This window comes from Macaca fascicularis, chromosome 1, assembly GCF_037993035.2.
Source record: "Macaca fascicularis isolate 582-1 chromosome 1, T2T-MFA8v1.1".
NCBI lineage: Eukaryota > Metazoa > Chordata > Mammalia > Primates > Cercopithecidae > Macaca > Macaca fascicularis.
Window position 1 is genome coordinate 112,219,783 of NC_088375.1, and position 14,375 is coordinate 112,234,157.

The following is a 14,375-nucleotide window of genomic DNA, read 5'->3' on the forward strand; positions in this document are numbered from 1 at the left end:
CAGGTCCCTGAGGTTCAGTTCACTTTCTCACCCTGTCTAGTTTTTCCCTGTTAAGATTGTATAATTTCTTCTTTTTTTTTTCATGTGCAGTGGATGGATTTCTTTGCTGTGCACCATCCATTCTGCTGTTCAGCCTATGTGCTGGACTTTTTATTTTGGTTGTTGTATTTTCCACTTCTAATACTTCCATTTGGTTCTCCTTTAAATCTTGTATTTAATTGCTAAGGCTTTCTATTTGTCCATTGATTTCAAATGTGCTCATAATTACTAAAGCATTTTCATCAGGCTTGCTTGTTTTAAAATCTTTGTCAGACAATCCCAACACCTCTCTCATCATATTGCCAGTGTGTATTTGCTGTCTATTTTCATTCAGTATGAGATTTTCCTGGTTCTTGGTATGATGAATGATTTTCAATAGAAACTTGGACTTTTGGGTATTATGTTATCAGACTCTCGATTTTATTGAAACCTTCTGTTTTAACTACCTTTCTCTGAGTCTGCTTCTGCAGGGGAAGGGGAGTAGCGCCATCTCATTGTAGCCAAGTGTGTGTAGAAATCCAGGTTTCTCCCCTGACCTACCTCTGTTGACACCCTAAGTGGAGGGCCCGTGAGGAAAGAGCAAGGATGAGGCCCCTTGGCTTGGGTGAAGGGTGGGCAGGGAGGGTCCTGCGGCTGCTGGGAGGACCAGAAGGGTCGATACCCTGTGAAAGAATGAGCCCTGATTGCCGGCGCCAGGAAAAAGGCCCCGAGGCGGGGTCTACAGCCTTGAAGGGGCGGCGTCCACACTCCCTTGCGCCCGGGACTTGGAAGCTCAAAACCCGCCGGCTGCTGCAGCTTCTGGGAGCCGGAGAGTGTCAGCCGGGCGAATTCCGCACACCGGCGCTTAGTTCTGGAACTGGATACCCCGCAGAAAGAATCGGGATCCCGTAGCCCGGTTATGGGTCTCCAGGGCCTTCATTTCGGGAGCAGGCGGGGAACCCTCAGCCTGGCGCTATCGCGATCCGCAGTCTTCTTACCTGAGGGATGGCAGGTGCTTCCCGGGGCCTTTTGCCAGCACTTTCCTGGGGCCGCGGGAATGTTGAGATGCAGTCGAATTTCATCCGTCATAGGCAGCAATATGCAGTTGCCCAAGGCGGCGCCTAAGATTTTCGTGGATATGTCCTCCAGAGGCGGTGTTCGGGTCGTTTAGCTAGAGTGGGGTCAGCAGGTTTGCCTCACACACAAAAGGTGGCTTTCATAATGACCTTTTCTTTTTCTTTTTTTTCAAGGGAGGGGAATGGACCTGAGGGGTGGGATGGGGGAACTTAGCTGCATCTTTGATCACAAGAAGCACGGGAGGAGTTCCATTACTACCTGAAACCCCGCTGAGCACTAGGAACTAGGCCCGGTTTGCCCGCCGTGAGTTGGATCGGAGACGAGGGCGCCGGATGAGGTGGACGTCACGTTAGCTTTAGATCCAGAAATTTCCAGTCTTCTCATCTATCGCCGAAATCTTCTTTCTGAAGATTTCAAGCTGACAGCTACAATGTCTCTGAAACCAAGGAGGTCTTTCCTGTGAAGCCCACTTGGCTTCCTCGCGCCCTGACCTCAGTTGCGGAACCGGTTGAATTGCGTGGCTGAACAAAAGAAAACGAACCTAAATCTGCACCTGGAGCTGGAGCCAAAGACCGCTCAATTCAGAGTTTCATGCTCTACGAATTGAGCTAGTTGGGGGCGAAAGGGGATCCCTACACATGTCTTTATCGGTAGAGCCCCTTGAGCCAGTTCAGAGATCAGGAATCAGAAGGACTCCGCTCATCACTCACTGAGAGCCAAGTCTGCACTTTGGTGGCAAGGAAACTGAGGCTCGGAAAGAGAGCAAGTGCTTGGCTCTGCCTCACACCGTGCTACAGCTAGGCTAGAATGGAGCACCGCTCAGTTTCCTTGTGGCCTGGCCTCAATACAGCCCAACGCAGCGGCCAGGCTGTCAGAGGTGAGAGGTGTTGAGCAGCTGGGCAGTGATTGCTTGGAGCCCTGCAGTCCGCTTGGGTCACAGAGAGCCATTTTCCGTTGGGCTCTCCTCTTAAAGTTAGTATTTACCTGCTGTTTTTTTCTTCAGACAAGGAAATTGGTATTTTTGTCGGCTTCCCTGGTGGTCTAGTAGCTAGGATTCAGCGCTTTCACCGCTGCGGCCCGGGTTCGATTCCCGGTCAGGGAATGTGTTTTGCAACATCCCCAAATTGTGTGCGAAGATTTGATAGAGAAACACACAGGTGATGATTAAAATGCAGAAATATGTTCCCAGCAGCAATATTTGTAATAATAAATGTTCATCAGTTTGGAAATGTTATATGTTGCGATCCCTCCATACCCTAAAAGGATATGCAATTATTTCAAAGATGGATGTAGATAATGATAATAGCTGCAATGAGGCCACCGGTGATGATGACAGTAATAATGACTAATGCTCTTGGAGTGTTTACTATGCATCTGGGCATGGGCTCAATGTTTTACTGCCGTGTCTTATTTAAACTTGGAACAACCCATTCGGAAACACATTCCTATTGGGCCCATTTTACAATGCGGAAATGGAGGCACAGAAAACCTGAGTGACTTCAGAGTCACACCGCCACGGAATGAGGCTATCTGCTCGCGTCTACGGCTTCATGGAGAGAAGAGTCCAAGGTTCTCTTGTTCTTCTGCTAGGGACTGTCATCTTCTCAGAGATGTGCAGCCTGAAGAATCAGCTGAGGCAAGTGTGAGGAGGAGGGAGGGAGAGAAAGGAGGTGTGTATTGGGCTTGGGATAGGTAGATTCTGGAGCTCCAGAACTGAGCTTTTGCCTAAAATGCACCTTTTGTAAACAGCATTTATTTTTCTAACAAACCCTTAAGCCTTCAGGCAGGATTTTCCTCATCTAACTTGAAGCAGATGGGCAACAAAGACCCCATATATCTGGACGTGGAAGAATGAAGGTCCGAAAAGAACAGTTACAAGGTTAACTATGCCTCTGCGTGGAACAGGACGAGTAGTCTTTAGTTTTTTTGCGAATGACTGCCCTGATTGCTCCACAAAGAGGCAAGTGGTGCCTGGAAGTCTGAAGACATCTGCCTCAGACACCTGTCCGTTATTAAATGCCCCCATCCCCAGGTTGTGCACCCTCACTTCTTTGTGCCATTGCACAGGTTCTAGATGCCTGAGGGTGTGGTGACATGGAGGCCAGAAGTTGTGTGGTTGTCATGTTTCCGAGCTGACACCAGGCCGTGTGAGTAGGGGCAAGATGCAGGAATGCCAGATCCACCACATTCTCCCCGGTCCACACTGCCTCCTGCACTTCCCCTATGGGAAGCCGCCCCACCACAGGTGACCACCATAGCCTCCTGGTCTGAAGTCAGCCACTTCCTCATCCTTCCCTATGCTTTATTTGTCGTGCTCACCGCTTGCATTCCCTGTGCCCAAAAGGAGAAATGCTTGTGGGGAGGACACGAGCCGGTTGTGTTCCCACTGCTCAGTCCCTTCTTGATGCCTCCGATGTGGGCTCGGTGGGGCAGGACTTGATCACCATGCAGCTACTCACCTAGAGCAAGGCTTCACACCTCGTGAGCACCCAATGCTCGGTGAATGAAGGCGTTCCAATGCAGGTTTCTGAGAGACATCAAGAATTCTACTGGACTTCCCACTTTTAGTCCTTTGAATAATTCGGGTAATGGGAAGATAGAAAAAGCTTTTCAAACCTGGGTGTTCTTTGTAAGGTTTATTCCAAGTCTAGAGGCACCTTCTGGAATGAGCTCCCCTCTCTGTAAGGGGACACCCCCCCAGCCTGTGGGACTCTGTAGGCAGAGAGGAAGGTAAACCCTGAACATTGAAGAGAAGGAGAAGAAAGTGGGTAATACTAGGGGCAGCCTGGAGTATGAGAGACAGACAGACAGACACAGGCACACAGACACAGATGGAGAGGTTAGAAAGGCAGGGCTGGGTCGAGGAGGAGTCAGGAAGCAAAAGGACCTGTATGTCCAAGAGCCAGATTTAGGGTGTAAAAGTCAGAGTTCAGTTTTGCTGAAGAGAGTCAACAAAAGAACCAAGGCAAAGGGAGCCAATAACTCCAAGGATCCAGGTCTGCATAAGAAGCATGGTCAGGTGCAGGATCCTATGGCTCCAGAGATTTGTCTCCAGTGAGATCTGAGTTTTATAGAAAAACAAAACAAACATCACCAAGGAAGGAATAACACAGAGGTAGTTATTAATGTGCTAATGCACCCTTGTCTAGGAGGGAGAACAGTCTGTAGATCGTTTGCATTTAACAAAAGCAGAATGCAATTCATAAAGAAAAGAGAAGAGGAACAAATGTCTAGAAGGAGCCATTCTTTCCTCTCCTGTTTGATTAGCCTCTTGACAGGAAGCAGTTTAGAGTCCCTCCAGCCAGTTTTCTCTGGACTCAGTTAGGTAGATCACCAGAGAAAACAATTACAATTATTGGAAGACTTTCTAAACATCTTGGAGGTTTAGCTGTGGAACGTGTGCCAGAGATTATCTCTGGGCAGTCAGTGTCCACCATGTCTTTCTGCTGCGTCTACTGCTTAGGTAAGTCAGGCGGGCACCACCCCCTCACTGGTACATCAGACTGATGTATGGAAACTTTGCTGTGCTGGCAAGAGCACCAAGGAAAAGGCTCTCTCACTGAGTTGGAAAAATGTATTGGAAGATAAATTGGCACATCTTCTGTTGAAGTCAAACTAAGAACACGTAAAGAGATGCCTTCGGCTCCTGGCAGTGTTGGAGTAACAGATGCTCGAATTACTCTCCTACCTGAAATCTGCCCACTGCTCCTCTCTGCAAACAAACAGGTGCCTGTAATCCCAGCATTTTGGGAGGCCGAGGTGGGCTGATCCCTTTAATGCAGGAGTTTCAGACCAGACTGGGCAACATGATGAAACCTCATCTCTACCAAGAAAAATCAAATAATTAGCCAGGCATGGTGGTGTGTGCCTGTAGTCCCAGCTACTCAGGAGGTTGCAGTGGGAGGATCATTGGAGCCTGGGAGGCAGAGGTTGCAGTGAGCCAAGATTACACCACTGAAGTCCAGCTTGGGCTACAGGGTGAGACCCTGTCTCATGGAAGGAAGGAAGGAAGGAAAGAAGGAAGGAAGGAGCCGGTGTGGTGGCTCACAACTGTAATCCCATCACTTTGGGAGTTTGAGTCCAGTGGATCACAAAGTCAGGAGATGAAGACGATCCTGGCTAACACGGTGATACCCCCATCTCTACTCAAAATACAAAATACAAAAAATTAGCCGGGCGTCGTGGCACATAGCTGTAGTCCCAGCTACTTGGGAGGCTGAAGCAGGAGGACTACTTGAACATGGGAGGCAGAGGTTGCAGTGAGCCAATATCACACCAAAACCACAGTATCAGAGATGATAAATTCGTTGATGGGATTAACAGCAGATTAGACGTTGTGGAAGAAATGATCAGGGAACATGGAACCACGAATAATTGAAAATATGCAAAATGAAACTCACAGACAAAAGACTTTTTTCTAGTGAAAAGATTATCAGTGAACTGTAGGGCAGACTTAAGAGGTCTAATTTATGAGTAATGGGAGTCCTTGAGAAGGAGCAGGGAGGAGAGGAAACATTTATTTTCTCTCTGTTATTTTTATTAGGAATGGGGTCTCAGTATGTTGCCCAGGCTGGTCTTGAATTTCATTCCTTACTCAACACTTCCTGATTCGGCCTCCTGAAGGTGTGAGCCACTGTGCCTGGCCAATTTCTGAAGAAACAATAGCTGAAAAGTTCCCAATCATAACAAAAATTATAAATCCAGTGACCCAAAAAGTTGAGGAAACCGAAGCACAAGAAACATGAAGAAAACCACTCCCGGATCCATCAAAATAACATTGCTCAAATCCGGCCAGAAGAAAAAGACATTGCACATACACAGGAACAAAGATGAGGATTGCGTCAGTTTCCTTTCTGCTCCTGCCGGCCTCTACCAGGAGCAGCAATGCACCCGAGCAGAGAAGCAACATCTTTAAGGTACTGAGGGCAGGGGAAGTTAGCCTAGAATACTATGCCAGAAAAAATAAATTCCCAAAACTGGAAGTGAAATAAGGACATTTAGAGATGTACAAAAGCCGAACGAATTCACTACCAGCCCGCCCACACTGCAAGAAACGTCAAAGGAGTCCTCCAGGCAGAAGGAATCCAATACCAGATGAAAATCCAGATCTACACGAGTAAATGAAGAACACCAGAAATGGGTAACTGTCCTAGGTATTCTTTTATTTTGTAAATTTCTTTTGTAAAAATTTGACTATTTAAACAAAAGCAATAACACCGTGTTGTTGGGTTTATAACATACCTAAAAGCAAAGTGCATGTCAGCAGTAGAGTCAAGGCCAGACAGCGAGGTTTAATATCACTTGAAGGTTGACTGTGATCAGTTAAAAAGGTTTGCTCTAAGCCCTAAGGCAATTACTAAAATAACAAAAGAAAGAGTTATAGCTAATAAGCCAACAGAGGAGAGAGAATGGAATGATATAAATACCATGTGAATACTATGATAATTGCTCTTCCTATAGTAATTGAACTTCTATGCTGTAGAAATACACCAGTGGCTGAAAATGCCCATACAAAAATGTCTAGAGCATTATATGTTAATTGTAAAATCACGGAACCATTTAACCTCAAAAGCGTATGGAAAGGGCTAAATGAATGACAGTTAAAGAGAGAGAGAGAGAAGAGCGCGCCAGGCGCCATGGGTAATCCCAGCAGTTTGGGAGGCCGAGGCGGGCGGATCACGAGGTCAGGAGATGGAGACCACCCTGGCCAACATGGTGAAACCCTCTCTGCTAAAAATACAAAACTTCACTGGGCGTGGTGGCGCGTGCCTATAATCCCAGTTACTCGGGAGCCTGATGCAGGAGAATTGCTTGAATCAGAAAGTCGAAGGCTGCAGTGAGCCGAGATCGTGCCACTGCACTCCAGCCTTGCAACAGAGCGAGACTCCGTCTCAAAACAGAGAGAGAGAGAGCGAGCGAGCGAGAGAGCGAGAGCGAGAGAGAGAGAGAGAGTTTCCAGAATCCTAGCGGGCCTTGATTTCTGTCCTCATGTGGTACGCGAGACACGGAGGAGAAGAGGGTAAAGTTGGTCTTGCTCTGTCGCTCTGCCTTTCCATGAGAGCATGTGCTGGATAGAAGAAAGTTACCAGCGGTTTAAACATTTTTAAAATGCAAGAAATGCTCCATAGAACGGGCTTGAACCACCCACCTCTAGACTTGGAAGCAAGCACACCACCGGACTGCGACACACGGACAGTCAACTCTTTCTCTGGTATTACCATGCAGAGCAAGCGCCTATCCAACGTTAGGCGGAGCCACCACCTTTTGTAGAACAATTGTGCAGGCTCCAAAGCCTCGGAAAACAGGAGAGGCGCATCTTGCTGGCTACGGTTGAAACCCACGCATTGAGTGATTCCGAAGCCGGAAGCGCAGGGGAATGGCCATCGCCGCGTCCTGCCTCTCGCAGGCGCCAGACCCAGCATCCCAGGAAACGTCCGGGTCCGCGACTCCCTGGGCCTAAGCAGCATGGGTCCCAAGGGAAGCAAGCAGAACGCACCGTGGGCTCTAGTGATGGCTCTTCCCGTTCTTGCACCGCCTTCGCCCGAGTTTTTGCGCTGCTTGCGCTCCTCTCGCTCACCTCGGCTTCGGTCGGTGGGGCGGGAGAGAGGAAGGGTGAAAAGCAGAAATACGGAGAGGCGGGAGAGAAGCAGAGGAGGTGCCGACGAGTACAGAGAGACCTCCCGAGAGAGGCTGGTGCAGGGAGGCCCGGGCTGGAGATGAGATGAGAGTTGTTCTCACCACATATGAGGATTGGGAGGAAGGGAGGGAAAAGCAGAGCAGGCATAAAAGAAAGAAAAGCGGGAACCCCCCGTGGCTGTCTGGGAACAAATCCGCTTAATAATCAAAATCTATTGACGTCAAAATTACTAGAGCAAGCTCAGACATTGCCAGTTGGCCTGTGGCTGGCCGTGATCGTATAGTGGTTAGTACTCTGCGTTGTGGCCGCAGCAACCTCGGTTCGAATCCGAGTCACGGCAGCGTCGTTCGTTCAGGCTATCGCTTTTTGCTCCCCGCAACCAGACGCCTCAGGGGAAGGAAAAAGACCTCACAGCTCACCAATCTGGTGAGGAATCCAAGGGAAGCCCTGGGCGTGCTCTGTCCTGTTTCTGAGCCTCATGCAGCAAATAACACAGTCAGTCCTGTTGGTGGCTTACACGGAGGCAATGGTATGCTCAGAACCGTTTTTCCAGTCACTGGGGCCAGGTCAGGGGAAGGAGAAGAGACGTCACAGCTCACCAACCTGGGGAGGAGTCCAAGGGAAACCCTGGACATGCACCCTCCTGTCTCTGAGCCTCACAGAGCAAATAACCCAGTCAGCCGTGTTGGTCGTGGCTTACACGAATGCAATGGTGTGATCAGAACCTGTTTTCCAGTCACTGGGGCAGTTACACACGAAACGATGACAAGCTTTTAATGACTTTAAACTCCAGACTCTTTGTTGTGGCCTCAAATGGCTTGTCTCCAAGCCCATCACCAAGTTTGTATGCCAACAGGAAAGTGTGGAGAAGGGCAATCTCTTGCAGGGGTCTTTCAACCTCCACTCTGCTGGGTAGAAATGGGGCTTGGGCCTGGAGCACTTCCTTCCCAGGAGACAAGGAGTCCTCACAGCCTGTGCTGGACTCACCCCCTTGTGTGGGAGTATCTTTCCCCAGATCTGACTTAGTGTGTACCCGTTTGTTCCACTTAAACATGTGCATCAACTGGCACCTGACCAGCTGCTGTATCTGCCCCCTACTGAGGGGAGGGGGCGGGACCCTTTCTTCTGCTTCTCAAGAGGCTGTGTGTGCAGGCCAAACGGAGGGACCTGCTGGCCATGGGGGACCAACGCACAGGACTAAAGCAGAGCCCATACCCCGCTCTGTCTCCTCTCTGTGTGAATAATGTGTTGTTCTTCCATCCAGCACTTGACTGCTTGTATTTCCTTGACGACTCTGATACCAAGAGGCTGTGGCCAGAAGTGTTCAGACTTCTACTCCTGCTGATAAGGAACAGATTCCACTTGCTGGACAAGAAAAATGAAGATTCTTCTTGCGTGGGTCTTTTTGTGGACACGTGCATTCATTTCCCTTGAGGAATACCAAGTACTGGAATTGTTGGGTCATGGGGTAGGTGCAATGTTAACTTTATTAGAAACAGCCAGATGGTTTCTTCTAGAATGGTTTCTCACCAGCAAGGAGAGTTCCACTGGCTGAACATCCTTGACAGTACGTGGTGTGTTCTGTCTTTTAAATACACCCGTTCTGGTGGATGTAAAATGGTACCACATCGTGGCTTCAATTTGTGTTTCCTTTAATGAGTAATGCTGTTGAGCATATTTACTAATGCCTTTCACCATTTAGCAATCCTTCTTTGCGAAGAGAGGCTATCAAAGCAACTTCCCTATTTCAATTGGCTTGACTTTTTATTACTGATTTCTAAAAAGTACTCTCTATATTCAAGATTTGAGTCATTTTTTTTTTTCAGGTAAACACAGTGCAATTATCTTCTCCCAGTCTCTGGCTCACCTTCTCACTTTCTCATGGTGATTCTTGATGAGCAGAAGTTGATAACTTTGGTGAAATTCTACTTTGTTTTATTTTTTCCTGTTGTCTCTTAAGGCAGAAATGTATTCTGCTACATTCTCTTCCAATAACTTAAGGGTTTTGTTTTAATTTCTAAATCTATGGCATATCAAATTCATCTCCTGACCACAGCAAGCTTAGCATCTGCTAATGTCCTGATCCCCAGGAAACTTCTCTGTACTGTAAATACACTGGCAAGCATTCCTTCTCTGCTCTTCGACAGCTACAGGCCCTGTGCCTCCCTCCATTTCTTCCCTACTCCTCTCTCCCTCCATCTCCTTCTCTCTCTCCTCTGGTGTAGCTGAGAATCCCAGAGACACCTGAAACAGAGAAGTGGACAGGTCCAGTCTAACCTATGTCCAAGAAATCCAGGTTCTGTGTTGGAAATCTGTGTCAGCTCTTGCCTGACCTTGGTTAAGTGTCTTAAATTTTATGTGCCTCAACATTTTTCTATGGAAGGTTGGGCCACTTCGCAAACTCTGCCTTACACTGCTGTTGTCAGACATGCCTGGATTTAGTGACTACTCAATCAATAACATAATCACTAGAATTATAAAAATCATTGTCATTGTCCTCTGCCTTATTTGTGAACAATCACTCTCCAGATTGTTTTCACTTTACCATTGCTTCTAGAACTTCACGCAGATGGAATCACGGTGCATCTACTCTGTTCTACATGCTTCTTTCTCTCTGCATAATGTCTCTGGCTCTACCCATTGCTGAGTGTAGCAGAAGTTCATTCCTCTTTCATTGCTGAGTAGTATTCCATTGCAAAGAAACAGCACAGTTTGTTTGCCATTCCTACCCCACCCCCAACCCGATAATGAGCTTTTGGGTATTGGCTATTCTGAATAAATCGATATTGGCTATTCTGAATAAGCCTGCTTTGAACTTTCTTCCCACAAGAGATATTGAGGGCATCTGTTTTCATGTCTCTTGGGGAAAACCTAGGTGCAGAATTGCTGGTACCAAAGAGTGGGATATGTGCAAGTTCATAAAAACTGTCAAAACTTGTCCCAAAGTAGTTGTGTCATTTTACATTTCTATCAATGACATGTGAGAGTTGTTGTTGTTCTTCATCTTCTCCAAGATTAGGTGTTTCCTCTCCTTATAAATTTAGCCATGCTACGGGGAGTTACAGTGCTGTCTCAATGTGGTTTTAATTTCCATTTTCCTGATAGCTAAACATACCGTATGTGCTTTGTTGACCATGTGTGTACCTTTTATTCCTGTGTATCAGTTCAAGTCTTTTACCCATCTAGCATACTTGGGTTGATTGGGTTTTGTTGTTGTTGTTGTTGTTGTTGTTGCTGTTTTAATTACCAGGTAAGAAGATCTCACCATACATCATAGTTACAGGGTTTGGGGGTCAGATAGGTTTTGTGACTGTTTTCTCCCAGTCTGAGGCTGACTCATTTCTTCACTTTCTTTGTGGTGTCTTTTGGTGAGAAGATATGGCTAATATTGATGAAGTCTAATTTATCAAGTCTTTCCTTTATACATGTTTTTTTCTGTGCCTTGTTTAATAAATCTGTGTCTACCAACAAGTCACAAAGTATCCTCAAAATGCTTTATATCTTCAGCTTTTAAGTTTTGGTCTATAATGTCCCTCAAGTTACTTTCAGGTATAGTGTGAGGGAGAAATAACCTTGTTCATCTCCTCCTTCTCTTTTATGAAAGTCAATTAATTGAAACTATTTCCTTTGCCCCTTGAACTGCTTTTATTGAAAACCTATGGCCAGTCATGGTGGCTCATGCCTATAATCCCAGCACAGTAAGAGACTGAGGCTGGTCGATCACTTGAGCCCAGGAGTTGGAGACCAGTCTGAGCAACATGGCGAAACCTCGTGTCTACTAAAATGCACCTGTAGTATGAGCTACCCAGGAGACTGAGGCAGGAAGATCACTTCAGCCTGGGAAGCAGAGGTTGCAGTGAGCCGAGATCAGGCCACTGCACTCCAGCCTGGATGACAGAGTGAGACCCTGTCTCAGAAAGCAAAAAGAAATTAATAAACAAACAAAAAAACCCTATGGATCTTATAGCTGTGGGTCAGTTTGAGGTCTCCCAAGTCAGTCTGTTTATGTATTTGGGTCTCCCAATGCTGCTTGCACATTGCCTTGTTTATAACAACTTAGAGTGAGTCTGAAAGTCAGGTTGTGCAAGTCCTCTGGTTTTCTTTTTAATACAGCACAATAAGCTTTGAATTAGGTCACAACTTATGTAACCATCACACAGATCAACATATGCTGTCACCTCATCCCTCTCATTTCAGTGTGGGACACAAGCCCTCGCTCATCTATGCTGATTGCCCCCTTGGGGCCAAGGATCCTTGTTATGGAAAATCAGGGACCCCAATTTTCCATAACAAGGAAAGACCAGCTGGAGAGACCAGCTGGAGTCATGGCAGAGGAACGTAAATTGTGAAGATTTCATCTTAATATTTATCAGTTCTCAAATAATACTTTTATGATTTCTTATGCCTGTCTTTACTTTAGTCTCTTAATCCTGTTATCTTTGTAAGCTGAGGATGTACGTCACCTCAGGACCACTGTGATAATTGTGTTAACTGTACAAATTGATTGTAAAACATGTGTGTTTGAACAACATGAAATCAGTGCACCTTGAAAAAGAATAGAATAATAGCGATTTTTATGAAACAAGGGAAGACAACCATAAGGTCTGGCTGCCTGTGGGGTCGGGCAAAAAGAGCCGTATTTTTTTTCTTGCAGAGGGTCTATAAATATACGTGCAAGTAGGAAACATATCGCTAAATTCTTTTCCTAGCAAGGAATATTAATATTGATACCCCGGGAAAATAATGTGCCCCGGGGGGGAGGGCTATGAATGGCCACTGTGGGAAGGTCTGTCTTGCACAGTTGAGATAAGAAATGAGATAAGCCCTGCTCTCCTGCAGAACCCTCAGGCTAGTAGGGTTGGGAAAACTCAGTCCTGGTATATTTGTGGTCAGACCAGTTCTCTGCTCTCGAACCCTGTTTTCTGTTGTTTAAGATGTTTTCCAAGACAATACACGTGCCGCTGAACATAGACCCTTATCAGTGGTTCTGCTTTTGCCCTTTGCCCTGTGATCTTTGTTGGACCCTTATCAGTGGTTTTGCTTTTGCCCTTTGCCCTGTTCCCTCAGAAGCATGTGATCTTTGTTAGACCCTTATCAGTGGTTCTGCTTTTTGCTCTTGGAAGCATGTGATCTTTGTACCTAGTCTCTGTTCTTAACACCACCTCCCCTTTTGAAACCATTAATAAAAACTTGCTGGTCTGAGACTCAGGTGGGCATCACAGTCCTACCGATATGTGATGTCACCCCGGGAGTCCACCTGTAAAATTCCTCTCTTTGTACTGTCTCTCTTTATTTCTCAGCAGGCTGACACGGAAAATAGAAAGAACCTACATTGAAATATTGGGGGTGGGTTCTCCCAATAGATCTTCTCTTCTACCCTCTGGAGAGAATAAATCTTCAGTTGTCTGCAGGGAGGATGAACATGCAAAAAGTCCACAACACTCAGCACAGAGTCCAGATTTTAGTGGTGGGTTTGGTTGGGAGGAAGCTCACATTTCAGACCTTTCAAAATCTTAGGAAAAGTTTTCTTTATTTCTGACTGTGAAATGTACAAAGCTTTGGATCATTTATAATTTCTTCTTTTTCTAGGACGATCACAGGAGACCTAATATTTGTGTCCCCCAAAAATGCCTTGGTTGAAACCATAACCTTCCCCCACCCACCCCTGGAAAGTGTTAAAATTAGGAGGAGGGGCCTTTGGGAGGTAATTAGATCCAGAGGGTGGAGTCCTTCCGAGTGGGATTAGTGCCCCTATAAAAGGGACACTAGAGAGCTCTCTCAGCCTCTTTCAGCCACCTGCAGATACAGTGGGAAGATGGTAATCTACGACCAGGAAGAGGTTCCTCACCCTAATCCTACCATGCTGGCACCTTGATCTTAGATTTCCAAACTCCAGAACTGTGAGGAATGTCTGTTGTGGATAAGCCACCCAGTTTATGGTACATTGTTATAGAAGCTCCAACTAAGACAGAGATGGAGTCCCATGGAGGGTGTCTAATTTTTGATGCTGGTCATTGCGTTCTTCAAGTGGGATGTTGCAAATGAGAAACTGACAGAGAGCTGACCTTTTACTGCATATGAAAGAAGAGAATGGAGGGGCAGAGACACAGAACGGGGAAGAATAAGCTGGAACCAGAAAACTGATTTCAGGGTCTGGCACTTGAATGTCTGACTTTAGGGAAAGAGAAGACACTGGTAGGTGTATCCAGAGAAGACCTTCAGTGGAAACAGCAAATATTTAAAAGCCATTTGGTTACATCTTTCACTTGTTTGTATGTAGTCCCTCTTTTGCCATCTTTGTAAGTCTGGCACAGATGAACTGGATGTGTTTGTCCAATGTGTTTTTGGAATGCAACTGTAAATAAAAATGACTGTGTTATACTTCAAATATTCATCCCAGAACCTCCTAGAGTTCTCTTAGGTTCCGACAACTGTGCATTGAAAGTACAACAGGCCCATCCTGGGGATTAATTTTCATTGCACATTTCTAGGAAGAGGGAGGAGGAGGAGGAGGGGGAATGTGACAGTCTCAACAACAGTTGCTATACTCTTACAGAAGTGGTTTTCCTATGTGCTTCTCAACAGATCGGCCCTTTCTTCAAATAAGAGCAGTTGGAACAACAAAGGCTGTTCAGTTGTATCC

General features: G+C 46.3%; 2 non-coding genes across 2 annotated transcripts; both read left to right on the plus strand.

Moving 5' to 3' along the window:
- The first annotated feature begins 2,125 nt into the window (after positions 1-2,125).
- TRNAE-UUC (transfer RNA glutamic acid (anticodon UUC)) lies at positions 2,126-2,197 on the plus strand. Its single transcript has one exon. It is a non-coding gene; the product is annotated as a tRNA-Glu (tRNA).
- Positions 2,198-8,000: 5,803 nt separating this feature from the next.
- On the plus strand, positions 8,001-8,072 carry TRNAH-GUG (transfer RNA histidin (anticodon GUG)). Its single transcript has one exon. It is a non-coding gene; the product is annotated as a tRNA-His (tRNA).
- The last annotated feature ends 6,303 nt before the right edge of the window (positions 8,073-14,375 follow it).